Raw genomic sequence first — 8145 nt, forward strand, 5'->3', positions numbered from 1 at the left:
AGGTAGTTAAAATGAAGAGAAGACAGACTGCAAGTTCTTGAATCTGTGTGTTGCTTCATAGGCAGTGAAATTACATTGATGGAATGTGCAAGAGTTAAGAGACAGCATATAACCAGATTCCTAATTCCATCATAATATTGTTTAGGTGCTTCTGGGAGAAGTAAACCTAGGGAATGAGCAAATTGCTTTTGAGAAGTCAATATGAACTACATTAGCTGAAAGTTTAATAGTGTAGCCTGTTATTTCCACGGTTACATGAGCTTCAGGCTAGATGCTGCAAAGGGGGCACTTTAAGTTTCAAAAAGAACCTCAAGGGTAAAGTTTCAAAAAGAATCTCAAGGGCATAGTTACTAGCAAAGGCAGGAAGAGGAAATGTCCTTTCTCTTTCCCACTGTTAGGACAATAGTTTCAGGACTTTTAGAATGGTGTTGTTTTTTCAAGCTAAGGACTTTCCCCACAGAGCTAATCCACTGCAGTTCAGCAAAAGAAGGAGACAAAAATGTGAACTCCTGGATATCAAGAGACCCCGTTTTCTTCCAGGGAGACTGTACAAAATTTTACTCAAAAAGGCTGAACTGGCTGATGCTGGGCAGGAGCCAGGAAACATGGGGGCTGAAAGCACTCTCTACCTTCAGAAATCAGAGCTGAAAAGCTGCATATTTTACTTCTATTGCAATTCTGATCAGATAATTTAAATATTTCTTTTCCTCTCTAAACACTGTTTCAAAGAAATGTGCTGGTTTTCAAGGCAAACCATTTCTGATTATGCATTGGAAAAGTAGGACCTCAGCTCCTAGAAACTTGTGAAGGATAATGAATGAATTGAAGATACAGAATTGCTCATTAGCAGACATAGAGTTAGAAGGGCAATTTTCATTACCTTTACTTGTTTCTCACACTACTTTTCTGCTACTGCCTTACCTTTTGAGGCATACATGAACCAGGACAGTGAAAGGAGATGTGAGGCAAACAAACAAGCTTCAAAATTGTGGTTGTCCATGCCAAGTCACAGGGACTAGAATTAAAACAGAAATGAGATGGGAAATCCGCTGATCTGTTGTTCTAATTAATTGGCCTCATGTACAGCTAGAACATCTGGTATACATCTCCTTCACAGCAGTTTTCATTTGATTTCTCCCCCGCATCTGCCACTGTGTCAGGTCAGAGAGGAATGATGGCTCACTGCACTCTGACTAGAGTGCTTGGGTCTGTGAGTAAAGTTATAGGGAGTCCTGGTAAAGAGATGTGGGATCCGGAAAGACTTAGTAGTCTGGAAGAAAAACTAACTGGACCATTTAGTTATACAGCAGCCAAATTAAAAAAAAAAAAAAATCTAGGCAATTCATTCAAAATGTGTAAACAGTGAGAGGAAAGAAATTTAAGATGATCTAAAACAACTGTGAAGAAATGGAATAACACAAGTATTTTGCATATACACTGTAGAAGCACAAAACCTGAGATTTGTAGTGTTGGTGAGCAGTCTTCCCATGGCAAGAGAATGATGATCCCCATGGTTGGTTTCAGCTGGTAAGTATTTGATCTGGAACTGTTCTGGAGTAGAGGAAGCAAACATTACTGGAATGTGCTCAGGGAGAGGCAACTGAGATTGTCAACATGAGCAAAATGCACACACCGAAGCTAAATGTCCTGCTCATTGTCAGACATTGTCTCCCAGAGAACACATCTGAGAGCTTACAGAGGTTGTTGACCCCAAACACCCATCAACCATTTGCAGAAGCAGAGGTGGCACAGCCTGAACAACTGAATTACTTTTTCCCATTAAAGCCTGACTGAAACTGTAAAATGAGAAGCTGAAAAATTGTCAGGGAGGGTGCTACTGCACAGCCTCACTTGGCAGACTTTCTCAGGATGTTTTCATATGCTCCCAGCCTAGAGACTCCTCACAAAATATAACTGGTGCACTTTCACTCTTAAATTGATCCTCTTAAAGGATACAAGAGCATTTTTAATAAGAGCTTGGGTCTAAAGGGCAGCCCTAGAAAGTGAGCAGGCTTCTAAGCCATAGTTATTGCACTTAAATTAAAAACAACATGTGCATATTTCTGTGTTTCCCAAGCATCAGTATTTGTATGCACTTGTAGTCCTTCCTGAGAAGGAGTTTTTACTACAGACAAGATTTGTCAAATCAAGAGAACCTGACCATGAATTCTAGTTGGTGCCTACAGCACTCATTTTGATAAAGGGAAAATATTTCCAGAAGCAGTTACAATTACTTTTAACATAATCATAACTTACATGTAAAGTTTAGAAAGTGTTCTAATGCTACAAACAAGAGATCTTCACCCAGCTACAGCAATAAGAAGCTGATCTTAATTTTTCATCACAAACATAGTTTCTTCCTCTTAGCACTTGCTTGTGTCAGGCAAGTGATGGATAGTACCTGCTCCAAACTCCAGCTGAACCCTCAGCATCAGTGGGTGCAGAGTGAGCATTTTGGTATTCCCAAGGTATTTGTGAAAACTAAGGTCCAAATCAGCATGAGACCACAGAAGGAACTGGGGAAAAAAAATTAAGTGCAGTTCTCTGGCTCCCAAACTTCTGCTCAGAAGAAGCACAACGCCTCACATACATATATATATATATGCTGAAAATAGACAAGCATGTAAATATATTTCACATCTCAAATGCCTGTCTGTATTGGTTTGAAAACAAACCAATGGGAGATCACAAGTCAAGGCTGAAAGTAAAAACAAGTTAAATAATAAAAGGAAAAGCACTGACAAAGTCAGATACAACTTGACACCCTGTTAGGGTGGTGGTAGCAGTCCAAGTAAAGCAGTGATCCTGTGAAGGTCTAGTGTCCAGCTGAAGGTCCAGTGGTAGCTCTTGTCTTCTGGGAACCCAGTAGACAGGGCTAGCTCAGGCAGTTCCAAGGCCAGGTTATACCCAGGTGGGAACACCTGGCTCCTCCCTCCTCGGCAGAGCATCTCACAATGGGATGAGATAAGTCCATGAGTCACACGGTGGGTCCCTGATGGCCCATTGCCTGTCATGCAGGGGTGAGTCATTAGCAGGTGATAGCAGCTAATGCCCCACAGCTGGTGGTAATAGAATACTTTAATACATCTATATTGCAACCTAGGACACTGTCTTACCTCAGAGCTCTTATGGTACCAGCAGGAAAATATTTTAAATGCATCCTTTTTCATTTGAACATCTGATGGGAAGGTAGTAACCCTGAGTTCGCTAAGACAATAAATTTACAAATTTAAATTGCTTTACCTTGCCATTTTCACATTTCCTCTTTTTGTAGACTTATATGTCTGTTGCTTCCTATAGCAAACAAGGAGAAGTATTTAGGGAGTTAATACTAAAATCTTTCTTATCTTCCAGGTGAAAAATTAAGTAAGAAGTCAAGAAATGAGGAAGTATACAAACAGTAATTGATTAAAAAAATTGCACCAAAATATTTTTTCTAGTCACAGAGATTTCAGATTTTTCTATAAATATCAGACCTTTAAAGAATCCTATGTCTATAAATGGTGGACACATTATTAATTTACTAGACATGCTTATCCAAAACAAGAAACTGATCACAAACCACTTGGCTGATGCGATGCTGGATCTGGAAGGTGCCTGGAACTGGCTAGAACATTCCTTGGGATTATAGTAACCTAATTCTCTGACACGATTCTCCATCCTGCAGGACCACTTGTTAGTGAAGAGCCAAATCTACAGTAGAGTAAGGAGACTTCACACAATTGATTTGCTGCAGTTGGCCTGACTTGTCTGCTTCCTTCTTCCAGCTGTGCAGAGCAGACCAAACAGCAAGATTTGAGCTTCATGCTGCTCCAACCTGGCTGAGCTGCCTTTTGTGACAGCCTGTGCTGATCATCCACAGCTGATCTAGAATCCCTTTTGCAGCCTGTAACCAAATTACTTTCAGATGGGTTTGCTGGGTTTTGAGTGGACAAATGGACCAGGGTACTTCCATTAAAGTTGACAGTGCCTCTACAGTGGTAAAAAGAGAAATCTGGTTTTGTGTCAAACGAGGATGCGTTCATTGTGACCACTCATTGGCTTTGTTCATGAACCCATTAATTTTATCCAGACGTGGGCAACTTATAATAAATGTAGCCAAGTATTCAGTATTAACCTTTCTAAAATCTTGTAACTGTGGCTATTAAATACTCATCAAAACATAACTTCATTTTTGCTTGAAGATTCTGTATCTACTTAACTGTTCCTAGTTAAGTAACAAGCCTCCTGGATGGACCCTCAGCAGTCACAAATGGTAATGTCATAAGGTTGTTTTAACCTGAAAAACTGTGCTGATTCCTGTGCTCAGCTCCTTCTGAAGAGAGGAGCCACTGGACAGCTTCTGTGCCCAGGGAGAGCCAGCTGAAGTGTGAGAGCAAATTCCTGACTCTCTTTGTTTGCCTGTTTTCCTCCATATGTGATAACTAGCTGATAAAGAAGGGAGCCTCAGATGTCCTATCACATTACAAGTGCAGCAGTTGAAAATGCTACAGTGGGCAAACGATGAGAGGTTAGTATTACTCGGGGATAAGCAAGAAAGATGATTGCAGTTGAACTAGTCAAATTTGAAAGGGCAGTGAATAATATTTAGCCTAGAGGGGAAAAGAGAGCTGCTCCTAATGGAAGCCAGTGGAGTGAAATTCCCATCACACTGAGCAGAGATACAGGATGGAAAACAGAGGCTAACAGAGAGCACAAAGCAACTGTGAAATATAATTGCATTTAATCAGACCAAAGTGAGTTTAATTAGACCAGCTAACTACTCAATTTTGCTTCACATTCATTTAAACATAAGACCTAGTACTGGAAATTAGTGACTAAATTTTTACAGTGTCTTGGATTTTGTTGTTCTTTTATTAAGGGGAAGAGGGAGAGGCAAGCTGAATTTCTCTCCTAAAATCAATTGAAGGCACAATCATTAAACCAGAAGTTATTGAGAATAACTGGGTGGTAGAAGGCAGCTCAATAGATCCTTACAGAATAAACAGCTTTGTAACAGGAAAATGTTCTGATGTCTGATGAAGGGGTGGAGGGGAGATGTTTTAAGTTATAGGGCAAGAAGTGTAGGAAGTAATACTATGGCAGTAAAACTAATTGATAGCTGTCTTTGGACTTGCAGTGATTTGAAAATCCCTTGTGTGGCAAATGCTTTTGTTGTATTTGTTTCATTGGCAGAGTGGGATATAAAAGATTAGTTCCATTGCACCTATGGATTGGGTGTCTGCTTCAAACCCTGTGTGGTGGTTGGAAGTTGAGAAAGGCTCTCCAAGTACTGCATCTGTTGTCTTAATGCAATTATAATGACAACTTGTAATGGTAGTCTCTTAGGGATCGTTAGAAGGAGAGTTCTGAATGCTGGAATGAGTGCTCCTGTGCTAGGATAGCTGAGGCTCCTACTGGTTCTCCTAACTGCAAGTGGAAGTGAGGACTGTCTACACATATATGTATATTATATACACATACATTTAGAAAGGTAATTATCTCCAGTGTTTTCAAACAGGCTGCTAAGTTCTGTGGAGTCAGTGTAATGACATGGAAGATAAAGACAAATAATTAGTTGCAAATATGTAGCTAATTATTGAATAAACTGAAGGAGAGATGAATAGAACAAGTCCCAAACATGGAGCTTTTTGGTGCTCATGGAATAAGTACCTCATCACTGGAGTAAAGGACTTCATCCAAACTGCCACTTTTTCTGAGCTAGGCTGTATTTTATCACAAATATGTGCAGCTTAAAATAATAAATTAAGGAAGGATGCTATAAGGAAGCTATACTTAATTTCCATGTCACAAAGCTACTTTTGTGGTCACGACCCAATCTGACAGGGTCTACTAGCATTGGGATAAAAGGAGTGGATCTTGGAGCCTTTGCCAGTGCTACTTTGTGTGTTTTTTCTGTCAAGGGAACTTGTTATTATCACTTGCAACGTAGTAGCTATCACCACTTACTGTGCTATATTTAAGAGGAAGTAATATTGGGAAAAAACCTTTGTTCACAGAATGGTGGGGGTTTGGAAGAAAGGACTGTTGCTTTGAGGAAGATTTCTGGTCAAAGAAATAATCATGGTGTCAGGGTTCTTCTGGGGCTCCAGCTTTTAAAAAGTCAGTTATTGAAAACAACAGACGTTATTTTCTTCAGCTGGGGGAACCTTGACATTGCAAGAAGAGTTGGTACGTTGTTAAAACGAAAATGGCAATGACCTTGATCAGAAGATATCTGAGATGGGAGGTTAAAGCAGATAAGATTCTGAAGGCAGTAAGTCAGAGTTTAAAAGGGAACTGCAGTGGGTGTCTGAGATGCTCAGTACAAATGAAGGTGTGCGTGGGAAGAACACGAAATGCCCTGTTAGCATTTTCGTGGAGTTTCCTTTGGGAAATGATAAGTTGTAGTGGCTTTGGTTCCATGTAATTGATGGGGTCAACTTGTAGATAGTGCTGCAGAAGGCAGAAATAAATGACTTGGACTGGATGAATCAAGTATTTGTTGCCAAGTGTCAGATTAAACAGCTGTTTAAATTACGTTGAGCCTCAGTACTTTATTGCTTCAGATATCATCCCTGCAGGATTGAGCTGATTTGATATCGCAGGCAGCTCTGAGGAATATTTGTCCTTCTTAAATCTGAAAGGACTGCGTGTCTACTATGTGTATCACACTACTTTGTGAGAAAACAACTTCATTAATCACAAAGACAGGATCATGAGCAGGGCACCTGTGTGAGTGATCCAATGTGAGTGGGGACTAACACAATTTCTACTCCACAGAGCTCAAGGAATAGAGATGAGTGAAGTACTGGGCAAGAAGGGGTACAGGCTGAAGTAGCCATAAATTTCACTTTTGTTCTATACACTTTCAAGATTGGGAGTGGATCTAGACTGTGCCCCACTCAACTAATTTGGGAGGTTTTGAGTGCAAGCTGGGGAGGAAGGTGGAGGACTGTCTTTCTTGAAACTGGCATTAGAAGACATGAGAGTGAAGTCTACGAGACTGGGAAATGCATGTGTTTGTGTGAATGTGTTGGGAGATAGGTGGGGTTTCCTTGTTTGTTTGGTTTTTTCTATTTTTTTTTCAGGATATCTTTTTCTGGTTGTGGATCTGTCATACTAGATCACTTTGTAGAAGCATGAGGTGGAACCACTTCATGACAGACTTATCAAATAAATCCAAAATTTCCTCTTACCCAGGATTGCTCAAGGATGTTTTTTACCTAATATTTGTAACTATGTTTTAAGAGTCTGCATGTGGAGCTCTGAGACAGACACGTGCTTTCTTGACTTGGGGTTTTACTGCAGCAAATAATTTAAAAGCTGTTCTTGTATCTCTTCTGGACTTACATTTAATGTTCCTTCCTGTAATTAAGAGTTGAAATCACATGTTCATATAGTAGAAATTCACTATTGTTTACATACAGAGCTAAAGTTACCCCATGTACACATGTGTGAAGATTTACTATCAGGCATTTCCCTGTTTTCTCTTTTGAAGAGTATAAGGCAAACAAAACACAGAGGGGAAACTGATTTCAGACTTTGAACAAAGCATGTTCAAATGTTCTTGTCTGGTGTTAATTCTCTGTTCAGACTTGAAACATAGACTATTTCTTTCTAAAAAGATGGACTTGGCTTAAGTTATTGATGCTGAATTCATTGGGAAGGAAAGGAAATTAATTAATACTGTATTTTACCTGAAAGAAAGATACTTGGGTAATGATACTTAGCAAAATACTCACTCTGTGGTGTATGTATAGGGGAAAGCCCTGATTTTGAAGCCAAGCAGTAAATATATGTTTGTTTAAGTTTATTCTCCACATTTCATGCCAGTAAATTTAGTGGAGTGAGTACCTGGATCATAACTAATTGAGATGCAGCAATCTACAGTTGTGGAGCTTGGAAATTAAATTTTCATCTAGGCTGCATTAGGGTGCAATCTAACCTTTAGATAAGATGCTATCTGTAGGGTGATGGAAGCAAAAATGTGACAGTTACATATGCTAGATCATAACCAGAACCCAAGGCTACCTTAGTTGTTTAAATTGGAAGTCTGGAGAATTGCCATCACTGTGCTTGGCTTTGCCTTTGAGTGAAACAGAAAAGTCATAATGTTCAATTCTGTGCAGAACCTTGCTTTAAGAAGTCAGGATGACCTGACAT

At 39.7% G+C, this 8145-nt stretch overlaps 1 long non-coding RNA gene across 3 annotated transcripts; it reads right to left on the reverse strand.

The window, feature by feature from the left end:
- Nucleotides 1-1053: 1053 nt before the first annotated feature.
- LOC146435987 (uncharacterized) lies at nucleotides 1054-3815 on the reverse strand. Of its 3 annotated transcripts, none has more exons than XR_014852871.1 (4): nucleotides 3674-3815; nucleotides 3117-3294; nucleotides 2402-2516; nucleotides 1054-1551 (listed from the first exon to the last, which is right to left on the reverse strand). It is a non-coding gene; the product is annotated as an uncharacterized LOC146435987 (long non-coding RNA). The 3 variants fall into 3 exon arrangements; XR_014852870.1 differs by having other exon boundaries at nucleotides 3117-3290; nucleotides 3566-3815; XR_014852869.1 differs by lacking the exon at nucleotides 3117-3294.
- Between the last annotated feature and the right edge of the window lie 4330 nt (nucleotides 3816-8145).

The sequence above is a fragment of the Lichenostomus cassidix genome, chromosome 5 (assembly GCF_008360975.1).
Source record: "Lichenostomus cassidix isolate B80296 chromosome 5, HeHo_3.0, whole genome shotgun sequence".
Taxonomy (NCBI): Eukaryota; Metazoa; Chordata; class Aves; order Passeriformes; family Meliphagidae; genus Lichenostomus; species Lichenostomus cassidix.